Genomic DNA, 13,707 nt, shown 5'->3' on the forward strand with positions numbered 1-13,707 from the left:
GGGGTAGTACTGGATACCTGTATTTAAGCAAAGGAGCCCTTCCTGGAGCCGAGCCCCCCTCTGCTTGCTGTGCATTTCTCCCCGGCCTTTCCAGGCTGTGCTGCTCCCCCTGCTCTGTGCAGGAAGAAGCCATTCCCTCCTGCCACCAAGCAGCCTCCACCTCCTCAGCCCACCTGGCTACATCCTTCCGGCAAATATACCCCATTGCAGGATTCTTATTTTTATTTTTTAATAAAAAAGAGCACCAAAAAAATGCAATATTCCTACTTCCCTGATCACTTAGACTTTGATTTAATAGACCCTGCAGAATTAAATTTCAGTGCAGGCCATGAAAACAACGAAACAGAAAATGCTAAATAGTAAGCACAGGCATTCCTCTGAGGTGCAGCAAAGTGGGAAAAAAACTGCAATGGTTATCGTTGCTGAGAGACTGATGCAATTCTGAGCTTTCCTGGTGAAACTCAAACCCGCAATAAATATACCTTTTTCTTTACAACGTGTCAGATTTTCTTGCTGCACTATTGTTAAGACATTTGTAGTAAAAACAACAACAAAGGAAAAACTGTATATAAATAGATGTATCTATACACAGCATAGCAGGAATCCTCTACAATTTAATGATACTATTGGTAGACGTGAAATGCTGCTTAGCTATTCCTTTCCCAACTTTTTAAATAATTCAGCTCAAATAATATTCTTACATTTTTAGTCCCATTGTAAACTTTAACAAAAAAACAATAAATAAGAAAAACTTTAATCAAGTTGGTGACTTCCTTTTCAAAAAGCATAGAGATACACACACACACACACACACACACACACACACACACACGGATTTAGAACTTATCAACTTCTATTGGAAATTACACATCTAGGTTTCACCAGTGATGAACTGGGCACTTGGTTTTGCAAAAGGCTGGATGCAAACACAGGCAGAACTTGTCTCTGATGTGGACTAAATGCTATCAGCAACTCGTGAGAGCAACAGTAGTGCCAAAATTCCTCCACTGGGGACCAGCTTACTATACAGCCGCTATCCTAATGATAGGATTGCTGATGGCACATGCTGGGCAGCTGCCCATGATGCTTTGTGGCCTATGCTTAATGGGAGGCAGTGAGCTCCAATGCCATCCTCCTCTTGGGAGCAGCCTTCTCAGAACTTGTACCTGCAGCCTGTCCTGGGCAAGACTTCGTGGCAAAACCCCTGCATCATCACATCCTGCTGAGAAGGATGGCTCCGCAATACCGTATCACTTCGTGTCACAGCACCAACAGCCTCCCAGTGATGTGAATCCTTTTTACTTATAAAATACACTCAGCACTTCGGTGGCCAAGCTGTCACTGAGGGGTGCCACAGACAGCGGGGCTGAGAGTACAGTACAAATACAACGCATTGAAAAAGTGGCAAAGACAATATTCCTCTAAAATATCATAATGCAAGATTTGAATCTTGCCATGACTCGAACAAAGACTGTGAAATCTTCACCTTCATGAGTCTTGTGCTACCTCATACAGTTTAGCATATTCTTCCCTCCATTGAGCTATCAATGACATCCTATGCAACAATCCTATAAAATAGGATGGCAGAATCTGCAGCTATGAACATAAAGCAAAGGCGTGATTTTCTTTGGAGCAGCTTAATCATTTTTCTCCCTCTCGTTCCATGGGTTTTCTGCTTTTGCTCCCCTCAGCAAGTTTGCGGTGGAGGGGGCACTGAACTGCGTGACCTTATAGAATTAGCTACTGCACTGCTCCAAATGTAAACTCCGTTCTCTCTGCGGAGCGATCAAAGACACTTTCTTTTTCATCAAAACCTAACATGTTAACTAAACCACCATGACAAATTCTGTACTATTGCAGTCAAATCTAAATGGCTGTTCAGTGATGCACAACAACCCCTTGATATCTTCTTTTAAATTCTAGCCTGCTTTGTCTCTCTAACACAACCAGTTACAATTATACTTTTCATTCCTTCCGCATCCCTTCCAACCACCTGCGGTCAAAGCCTGCTTCTCATCCAATCAGTCCTGCTCTGTACCTGCCGGTGTGGAGATGACCTGCAGTAAATGGATAACACCACCACCTGCTACCTGATCCTTGTGCTGAGTGCTCTAGCAGGGTTTCTAGGAGCCTAAGTATGTCAGCAACTGGGAACTGCCTTTGGAAGCGTGTGGAAATAAAACATAAGTGAGGGATCCTTTTGTGGTTTAATTTTAGTCATTACTGCCCTAGATCTTCTGACTCAGCACTTCAGTTACCTTTAGCTTACTTAGAATATTGCCACACTTCTCAGTTAGGATCAAATGTACTAATATTATGGAAAGTAGCCCATAATACTTCCCAGCAGCGCTCTTTGACAGAAATCTGATATTGGATTGACCAGACTGATTTCAAGTAGAAGAAAGCAGAAAAGTGTCAAAGGCAACTCTAGCACAGCTCCTGTTCACGCTGTGGATTAAATGAGCCAATCAGTAAAATGAGAACTGCTGCCTTTAATGACCTTGAACCCAGACTGAAAGCCATTGTTTGAAGTGCCCTACTGCTATAGCACAGTTGTGGTTTCCAAGGCTACTCAGACCCATTCACTCTTTTCAACTACCCAAGAAAATAATGGTGGTGCCTATTTTACTGAATTTTCAGTCTCTTCCTTTTCTTATGGTTATGCATATCTTGTCAAAATCCGCACACACTGTTTCTCCAGAAATTTACATCTGTACTTTAGCATTTCCTAGTTTACAGAAGAAATTGAACAACAAAAAACAGCCTGCCATTAGGCGATGCTGGATGGTACTTCTCACGTTCTCCATCCTTTTTTTCTTTTTTTTTTTTTTTTTAACTCCACCTGCACAGCCATACTTTCAATCAAAAACAGCAGAAAGAAACAAACCCACAATGAAAACCAGACCTGCGGAAATGGATACGAGGACCAACAGATCACTGAATTTTTACATCTTTCACCACTCAGATGACAGCAGCACTAACTTAGGAAACTCTTGCATCAGACTCATCTCAGAGCAGGAGAATCACTGATACAAGAGGCAGCAAAGCAAATGACTCCACCGCAAGCCCTGTTCCCTCAAGAGCAGAAGATAAGAACAGAGCTACTTCTCTGGGCTGTATCAAATGATTTGTTCTCCTCCAAGCACACTGGAAGGAAAACAGAAGGAAAAGGACAAGCAGGTGAGCTCTGACCACTCACTGCCTGCCAGGTCTCAAGGCAGATCCACAATCGACCTCTTCAGCATAAATTTGGGTTTCCAATATTTCATTATTTGATTGTCATTATAATTTTTTCTCCCTGAATAATCAGAAGCAAAGTAAGAAATCCCGAAGAAAAACAAAACCAAGAGCAACCAGCTCCCCAGCCGCAAGGAAACAAATGCAGCTTACGCAGTCTATCTTTTGGATACAGTCCTACACAGCATGCGATGAAGTTAAGCAATAGTATTCGGCCACAACAGGGACATGTCAACTGCAAATATTAGCAGCATCCAGGCTTATACCTAGTTTTCAGCTTCTACAGAGCATTTTCATCTGATCATGCTTCTCTCACAATAAATATATTTTAAAAAAACCAAAGAGCCCTCTAACACATATTCCCCAACGCACATTTGCAAGCAAAGCATCTATGTTTGTCTCAAATCCAGCATGACTCATGTTACAGAGCAAGAAGAGTAAGATGATTAAATAGACTGGCTCGCCCAGCTTGTTTTTACACATCAATAAATAACCTCAACACAGCAGAAATAGAGATGTGGTTTTCCGTTTGGAGTTAATTCAAACACTGGCTCTTCTTCAGACCTTCCACACTCTGTAAAATAGAGCTGGGTGAATAATTCATTATGAATTATTCATTCAATTAATTTAATTTCTTCTGCTCACTAATTAACTATCTTGACTTTTTTGAATGTTTTCATTATCTGAAAATTATTTACTCAACAGTTTCTATGAATAACTCCTTGCCTCTAGATTGTTCACAAGCAGATTACTGCAAGAAATCAAAATTGTAAATTCAAGCTGTGCTGAATAGTTTTAATTAGACACACGGGTCACGTGGCATTTTTCTGGTTCCTTATTGGATATATTAAAACAAACAAACAACAACAGACCTCCACAGATATCTCCTGCAAACAAATCTATTCCAAGACAGAAACTTATTTGCCATGAAAACTTTTTAGGTCACTCCAGAAGTAATGCCTCCTATTTATTTCCAGGGAAACGACAACACATACAAAGAGCACTATAACGCTAGTTGATAGAGCAAATTCTCAGCTATAAAGGTATTTTTCAACACAGTCACCACTATTAGCCATGCAGTTTTGCCAGCAATCAGCAATAGCCTACATGCTGCACTCATAAATATCTGCACCAGAGGAGATGACCCACTGCCACCATCACCACAGCTGAAGTGCACCACCCCCAACCGTGCTCACATCCACTGTTTAATCTCCATCAGTGTTCAGCAAGTGCTGATAAATGTCAGTGGGTGCCATTTATTCTGCACAGAGGAATTCAGTGACACACTTTTGCTTCATCTGCACTTCCACGTCAGACGCCATTCTGTCAGAGTGCCCCTCTGCTGCCGTCTGTCACAACAAAACGTAGCAGAACATTGGTGGGAAGGTTCACACTCTACAGTCATCCTGCCAACATCCACCTCTGATGTCATGTGCAAACATCATAAAATAGGAGGCATTACCATTGGAGCAGCCCTCATATTAACATAGATAGTTACAGAAATAAACAAGAAGACAAAGTAGAGCAAGTTTTGCCTTCTGATCTGCAAACCACAGCACAGCACTATGCAGCAGTGCCCAGGCAGGCCACCCGCTCCGTGCCCCTGTTCCCACTATGCACACAGTGACAGACGCAGGAAGTGCCTCACCCAGCTGAGGCAATGGCAACAGGCATCAAGGACAAAGGAGGCAGCTGCAATGACCAACTCGAACATGGCCAACAGCAATGAACCTGCCCACACCTACATACCTAGACAAGGTATTGACAAAGACTTCCAGCTTTCCAATAGTAAAGGAAGAAGTAAAGGAAACTTTGCCCTGCCTCATCTAAGAAAAACAGCAACAAAATCACTAAAGTCCAAAGATCTCCAAACTCTACCTCACGCCTATTTTTCAGCATCGGATGTATTTGCTTAAAAGAACAAATCATTAACTCACCTCAGTGCAGATGATAATTATCTGGATTTAGGTCCCCAAGTGCCCATTTGACCTTGCCCTTCAATGCACTACAGGATCCAGAGATGACAACTGATGGGCTCTACGTAACAGAAGGCTACAGATGTAAGTTTTGCCGAGCAAAACTCTGAAGATACATTACAAATGAAACTCTCTTCAAAGCATTATTCAGAGAGTGGATGTTACATATAAATAAAATAATGATTTTTGTTTAAATCATTCCTACCTCTTTGATCTAACATTTTAGGTAAAATTAGTATCCTACAGTATTTTCTTTCAGATAAAACAAATTTTCTATAATACATGTACCCATATGTATTAAAATCCTTGGAGACTTAAACATTTTCAGATGAATTTTATTTCTGTTCACAAAAGCAACTTATCTCATTTCTTGACTACTGGAATTCCACTTGTTAAATCTCTAGCATATACAATACAGCAAACAGATGAAACTCTTGGTGACAATATGCATAATGAAGAGACCCCATTCTTCACAGAGGAGGCTAATTAATCATTAGGTGAGTGCTAGTAAATTTTCTGAATCACCACATTTCTGACAGACATGCTGTTAAGCCAGCAAAATGCCCGCAGATGTTACTTGCCCATCAGAGGGGAACATATTCTCTTGAGGACTCTGAGCATCTTGTCACCAGTTATTTATTTATTTCTGAAAGAAATGAAAAATTAGCAAACTCATGTAATGATTAATGTATATGGGCAAGTAAATAATAATAGCATGAAGCCTATTAATAATTAAAACTAGTGCTGGATTTTAAGATACTACAGCAGAAATGTGAATTGCTTTCCAGCGGCTCTGAAATGCAAGTTAATAGATCTCCTGCACAGCCTCCCTAATAGATTAAGCATAACTTAATTCAGAGAAAATGAACCTACATTCACAGCAGGATTCTGTCTCGCTTTACTTTCTCCCTGTGCCTTTTAGTGCTTTACTAGGGCGGCCTCCACACAAAGCCTCCATTGCGGGGATCATCAACCTGTGGCATCCCCTGCCCCAGGATGTAAGTGCTGGAGCAGTGGGATAGCCGTGTCTCATAGCCACCCCCTGCCTGCATGTGGAGGTCCCACAGGGCCTCCCCCAGGCAGGGCTCACTGCCCCACAGAGAGCCTGATTTTATCATCCTGGATAGGTCCAGGTATTGCACAAACCAAAAGGCAGATTAGGCCAAATCGAGCAGCCTGTGCGCTACATCAGACACTTGGATCCCGCACTGTGTGAACGCACTACTCAGCAACAATTCAAATCTGCAGATTAAATTCTCATTCTCCCTCATGTATTTCATAAAGATGGTCTCCAAAAAATACTTGTTGCTTTTTTAAGTATTTCTGTAATTGCAGATATTTTTCAGATGCATAATTTCAGGCAAGGCCTCTGCAGAAGATTCATGCCTGAAACCTCTCTTCCTTAACTAAACGTTTTCCTTTTAACTAACTTCAAGCTTTTTTTTTTTCCCTCCTGCCATTATAAAAAATATTAGGTGCTAGCACATAAGGAAACTACTGTTTCTTTTATTACTCCTCCTACCCTCCACAGATATTACATTACAGTTCATTAGCTGAGCTCATTAAGACCACAGTACAGGTAAGAAATAGGTAATTGGCTAGATACAATTATTACATTAATTTAATTATCTCTTTTGTGCTTTTATCAAAAAGGTGACCTCTGTGGGTTTTGGAAAAGGTTTCATTCTGGTCCTTGCTGAGCTGCAGGCAGCCACAGAGCTGTGACTGTAGGGGAGAATTGTCAGGAATGCCACATAGGAAGTGCTGCTGGTGTGGGGCAGCTTGAGGGAAAAGGGCAGCCGTGTCCAGAAAGCTGTCATACAGACTTCTGGATTTTGGTGTGACTCTGCTCCTCCTCACTTATCTGAATGTCTCTGGTGCCTTAGCTGTGTGCCCGGCAGAACACAAGCGTGTGGGAGCGCACAGCTCCGCCGAGCGGCGCGGGGCCTGGTGCTTGAGGCAGGCCTAGGCTCTGGCGGGAGCCACGTTCAGAATGCCAGACAAGTTTTATGTTGGGATTCCTTTACCTAAACAACCATAATGATTGGTTCCTGAGAACAGCACACAAATGAACGTCATTGATGGGATGCAGCTCTGGGGATGCTTCTAATTAAAGCAGCAATTGGTAGGGTGGGAAAGCATGGCCCAGTTCCTAATTATCTGAGTGTCACCTCCTGCTGACCGAGCTGGGCATAGCCCAACACAGAAAAGCCAAGTGGTGGGCAAGAGCCAAACGGCATTCGGGGGTTGACTTGTCACCTTCATAGGAAAATGCACTCACGTAGTCTACAAGAAGGTTTGTTTCTCAAAGAATCTTTTATCTAAATTAAATGCAAGGAGATACATTTTGCTTACGTAAAAATGAGAGATTTTCAGTGGAAAATTTATCTACTCCAGTTTCATCTGTCTTGATTTTGAAGGGTTCTCCTTTCAAAAATAAAATATCTGTAACTGTTCTGAAGCTTAACATTTTAGTTGGTATCACAGACACACATCTCACATTGATAAAATCCATGTTTATGTACTTGCTTCGGTATTATGTAACTGCCCAGTGCCAACAAACAGCCCAAACAATACCTGACTGTGCAATCACACAAGGAATGTAGCTGGGATTATAAATTACCTCCAGACAAATACGAAGCACAAAACATAAGCTTGTCAAGTCAACTGGAGCAAATTGGTATTGTGCTGGAACAAACTGGAGAACTAACAAGCAATACAGATGAAATCATGGGCAGCTGAAGCAGATCCATAGTTTATCTTCCAGAGTCAGTTAATGTCAATGTCAGTGGAATTTGCACAAGCAACAAGCCCTCAGCCTCAGCTCTGCGATGGCTGACATTTCTCTTCCTTGAAATTGGCAGTGTGAGCTGTGGAACCTAAATTTAACCTCTGGAGAATATGCCACATGACATCTGTGTTCTTTACATGTTCAGCTTAGGACTTTGAAAGCTAATTTATCCATGCAGCACCTCAATGAGTGACTCACCTAGCAACTACTGAACTTCTGTCACTTGTTGCCTTCTGTCGGCTGAGTTCTCTTGGGAACTCATTCTTTAATAATGACCATCTTAGACCCCTGTGGATGACACTAATGAGCATTTGAAAATGCCAAAAACCTAATGGTGTTCACTGATTTTTGAAGAAAAAACACCTATTAAAAGCGGCTATTGCACCAGTAGATTTTTGCAACAAATTATGCCTAGCTGTTTTATTAGATTCATATTGAATTCTCACATCCAAAATGCAACCACTTAAACTAACACTTGAAATACTGAAAGCCAAATTAAAGACTTAGAAAATGTAACTTCTGCTACATAAATTCTGTTATATGCTTAAGAGAGGAGTATGCAAGGAAAAGTCCTGAACAGAAATAATAATTCAAGGCTCATTCACTGAAAGCCTGCCTGATAAAGGTACACCTGCATTTCTCCTGCTGTCTACATGTCCAGATGTTGCCTTTGTCATGTCATTAATGTTGCTACAAATATAACTGGGCATTTCAGTTGAAGCACAATGAATTTTTTTACTTACATATTCTCCTTTTAATTATTATTTAGTTAAATGTCTCTCTTTGACATTACCACCACTCAAACCACAAAGAAAATATAAACATAATTGATGTTTATTTTTCCATGTAAACTTTCTATCTTTCCCAAATACTAGGGCAGAGCTGCTGATAAAAACTGCAGAGGAATCAACAGCATCACCATGCTGATGTTGGTTTTTAAATTTAAGAATAAATGTTTCCACACAACTTGCCTGTAAGTACTAAAATCAGTTCAAAGTGCCATGTCTGTTTCCTCTCTCACTCATCCTGATGCCCAACTAGGAGTAATTACAAGTCACTTCAAATTTGAGTGCCCATACCTGAAAACAACAAGATATCTCCAAATCGAAAAAAGTTTAAAAGGAATAGGTAAAAGCACAGGGACAAGAAAAGCTGTAAAGTCAAGAGTACTTTCTCCCTTCTGCAAGTTCCCTGAACCCAGGTATAAGGAAAACAGGAGTGGCTTTTCTTCCAGAAATGACCTCGGATGTGCCCTTGCACTGATGGAAAACTACACTGCTCACAGCCTATTTAAGGGGCTCTGCACTTTTTGTTCTGCATGCATCTCCATGTACAGGGGGATTCTGTACCTATACAGATACCTGTGCAAATGTGCGTTTACTGAACATCCTTCTTTCATGAAAGCAGTTTTTACCCTTCTACCTCTATGTTCCTTGTATATCATCAAGAATACAAAACAACACATCTGCAAAATTAACATCATTAAGAAAATGAAGACATAATGTACTAGTCTGTTGTTCAAGGAGGCTGATGTCACAGTGACTTGCCTATGCATTTCCTTTGCTCTCAACACCCTGTGCTTTTCTTTCTCTCCACCTTCCCTATTTCATTTAGGTTTCAATGCAGTATTTTTATCATAGCGAGACAACAGCATGAAACTGCAAGGTATGAATTTGAAAAGGAAACTGTAAGAAACAAATAAATACAGATATTCCACTACTTCCTAGATATTTTTTCTTTAGGGGAAGATGTTAAGAATAAGTATTATGCCCAAGTATGTTAGCAACAAATTACATGTTCTGCAAACATCACAAGGCCAGGAGAAAATGAGTTTGAGAGATTATCCTGATTCTTTACTAACACGCCCCCATTTGTGGAAACACTCAGCTATATCCTCCCTTTATATTAGAGCAAAATTAATTAAATAGGTTATCATTTAGGATAAAAGAGGAGAAATAACAGCTAATATAAAGCTGCATTTAATGAGGAGATGTTACTCGAGAATGAATGGATAGATACATACAAAAAAGGGAGTAATTTAACGGGTTTAAAGCTCTGTACCTTTCCTCTATCGATAGTCATTTCACTAAACTGATGTGCTTGTTTGTAGGGAATCCAGCTCTCCTGAAACCTAGGTAAGAGTTTAAATTACTCCATCTATTTAGTTATTGAATAGCAAACTGCTAAAGGAAACTATGTCAGGTAATAGCTAGATAAATGTTGATAGCATGTTGCAACCAACCGGAGAGGAGCTCTTGCCATTACTCACACCTTCAGGTAACTTTACACTGGCAAGAGGAACTTTTCACATGCATTATCAAACTGCTGTATAGATGCCTTCTGGATCAGAACCCTATGTTGTCCTCTCAGTAGAACAGGAGCTATTTCTTTACTATACATTGACTTAAAATACTCAGAATCATAGAATTGCTCAGGTTGGAAAAGACCTTCAAGATCATCAAGTCCAACCGCAAAATCTTTATTCATCTCTCTAGACTGTAGGCACCAGGTAAAACACAAAACAATACAGACCCAAGTTACGCTGATCTGCCTGCATACACACATGTTCATGCCTTGCCTGCTATTCCAGTGAGTAAGGGAATGAGGTCTTGGTACTGGAAACTAGCAGAAAAATAATTCAGGTCAAGAAAAAACTATAGCTAAAGAGAATAACCGTCATTCCATGTTGTTAGCTCCAGGAAACATTCCACCTAACCCACCAGAAGAGCTGTTAGAAAAGCAGTATGGTTTACAACTTCTAGAGCCTGGTGTGCAATTGCTGGCAAATACTAAATACAGCGCATGCTAAAAGACCAAGGGTTTCAACATAACTACTTTTTTCATTCTGCCTTTTTGTAGCTGAGAGGTGTAGGTCTACTTATTTAATCCCTCTTTCATTTAAATCAACAAAAATAAACACAAGGCAGAGTCTGAATTGCACGATTAAAATCAATCTCGTCAAATTCTACAGACCCCAGATCCTCCCAGTACCTCTTTATTTAAGGGATGCCCAACAATGATTTACTGTGAAATGAATAATGTATTTATATCACATACTAGTTGTAGCAAAAATAATCTATAAATGTTTAATAAATATTCTGTAATGCTTTTGGTGAGCATGCTATAAATAAGTAACAATAGATTTGCAATGAAATTTTTATATGCATTTTGGTTATTGTTATGCTTTAAGTGTTCAAGGATCCATTACTAACAAAGTAAATGGTGTTATCAAGGTTATAGATATGTTCTGTAAGCCATTTATAATGAAGTGTGCTACACAAAGTAAATGCATTTGTAGAGGTTGTTGACAAAGTGTAAGTGTCTAACAAACCATTCACACTGAACTCCACGCAGATACAAATGATACGCAGTCCTTTGATAAGTCAGTTATCGTGAGACATGGAGTTCTCCTCTGCTAGAAATATATTTCAAGATCTGTGCGTTCCTGTGTCCTAACCATAACATATAAATATATAGTTAGATCTTGAGAACTCTCTCATGAGATACAGTATTAAGGCTGCATCTCAGCTACCAGAGAATGTGGATCAAGAGAATGGATAAGCGCAAAAGAGGCACTGGGGTCAAAAAAGCAGCTTGAGGTTTCTTCCTGCGCAGCATGATGCTGAATACCCCTGCTGCGAGGCAGGGCTGTGGCAAAGCCATCGCTTGCTGGCAGGCCTTAGGTGTTGGCCTTACAGTTTTAGCTAACGTCATCTCATTTGCAGGGACAGCAGGTTATGAAGCCACAGAAATATCCAGACAATAACCAGTAAGTATTATTCTTCCATTAATGGAAAATTACATTCATAAATTTCTTAACGTTATACTATGCGCATCCATCCTGGTATGGAGAAAAGCCTGGGCATGATTAACTTGTCCCCCTGATCTACAAACTGACTGCTCCTGGTACTGCCATATTTAAAAAGACATCCAGGAAAGACACGAAATACCCACGATGTGTCTGTAAGGCACCCTGCTAACACGCCCTCACACTCCAGGCTCGCAGCAGGAGCCCTCACACAGCCACCAGCAGCGCTGCTGCTTTCTCCCGCAGCCGTCCTCAGCGCTCTCATAGCTCCTGCAAAGCCCCATCTCCCAGCAGCCCTTCTGACACTCCCATCCTCAAACACTCTGGACAGCAGCATTGCTTTCATGACAGGAAGTTGTGGTGGTTTCCTTCACTTTGTGAAAAGAACTGCAAATAGTTGGAAAGGTTTAAAACTTGCTTTAAATAACTTTAAAGGTGGAAGGGTTTAATTTCCCCCTTACATAGCCACTCACCCAGGGCTTAACAATAGGAGATTTAGCTTGAAAAACTGCAGCAATATCATACCAGCATGTTGAATACAGGAAAATGTAATGCTTACTTCTGTCTTTCAGTTAATCTTCTAAAACACAGGGCTACCACAGCCTGCTGGAACATGCACAGAGACAGAACAGAACTCCGAATAAACAAGGACTTCCTTTCAGTCCCTCACAAAGATGATAAAGTGGATGCCATGGAAGGCAAGAGGACGTCAACGTGAGAGAAATGAGACAAATTGTTTTCTCAAAATATGGGATTGCGATAACATTAAACTTCTACGGAAATACACAGAATATTAATCCAGTAACTTTCACTGCCATTCGGAATTATGGTTCAACAATTATAATGCAAATTTAATTGCTATGCTATTTTGTACATAGCTCCACCGTGTTGATTCCTTCCAGGGTCAATTTTAAGTTTGCTCACTTCACGTGTACAGCAGGACTGTCGAGCACATGTGAAACGCTAGATTTTGCTCTTTATTACTCCCCTTTCATACTGCAAAATAAGTAAGACTTGAAACATGGGAAGAACTTTCAGTCTGTCTTTAGCTACTTGCAGAGGTAAATTCTTATCCCAGCTTTAGCCATATCCTCAGCTTTATGGCAACTCTAAAACATTAGAGGGAATAATGATACATTAATGAACAATAAATTACAGAGGAAATACTACTAGAGTCCTTAGAACACCCATATTAATACTAAATGAGTTCATCATCATTAATAAAGCATAATAAATATAAAAAAGAATTATCAATAATTACGCTATGATTTTATATTGTTAAGCACTAGAGATGATACTTCATTTCAAATAAATTTAATAGAAGTTGAAAAAGCCATCCAGTCTCCTGTGCAGAGCTTCATGTCAAGCGAAGCCATCAGCACAGAGGGGTCCTGCAAGCAGCGAGCCCTGCCCACGTTCCCTGCACCTGCACTTGTTGTGCTGGGCAATGGGGATGTTGGCTCCAAGAGGATGATGAAGTTAGATTGGGTGCAGGCGTATGTTCCGGAAAAGAAGAGTAGTAATAATACATACATGTATAATAACTTTTCTTTTGTGATCAAAATAGTCAGATAAGCAGCGTACTTAAATGAGAACCATCAAAACCAAGTACATCCCAGTGCTCCTGCGTAGCACAAGGGCAAGCGGCAGCTTTTTCTTTGGAGTTCATCCTCCCATGTCTTCAGATTTTACACTTGCATAGTGCAAAAGGATAAGACCTTTCTCCAACAAAGCTTATTCTGATGACACCAAATTAGATTTATTTTCCTTCCCTCATTTCTTAAGCTGCCCTGATGATAGATTTCAGGTGCATATTCTAAAAATCTGCTGATGGTGTTGCTCCTTCATCACAAAAGCCAACTGAAAAGTTAGGTACGTATGCAACAGCATGGAAG

At 40.5% G+C, this 13,707-nt stretch overlaps 1 long non-coding RNA gene across 1 annotated transcript in view; it reads right to left on the minus strand.

Moving 5' to 3' along the window:
• Positions 1–13,707, minus strand: part of LOC110405792 — a 458,825-nt gene that overhangs the window by 285,450 nt on the left and 159,668 nt on the right. The gene's annotated exons all lie outside the window — the stretch shown is intronic.

The sequence above is a fragment of the Numida meleagris genome, chromosome 13 (assembly GCF_002078875.1).
Source record: "Numida meleagris isolate 19003 breed g44 Domestic line chromosome 13, NumMel1.0, whole genome shotgun sequence".
Taxonomy (NCBI): domain Eukaryota; kingdom Metazoa; phylum Chordata; class Aves; order Galliformes; family Numididae; genus Numida; species Numida meleagris.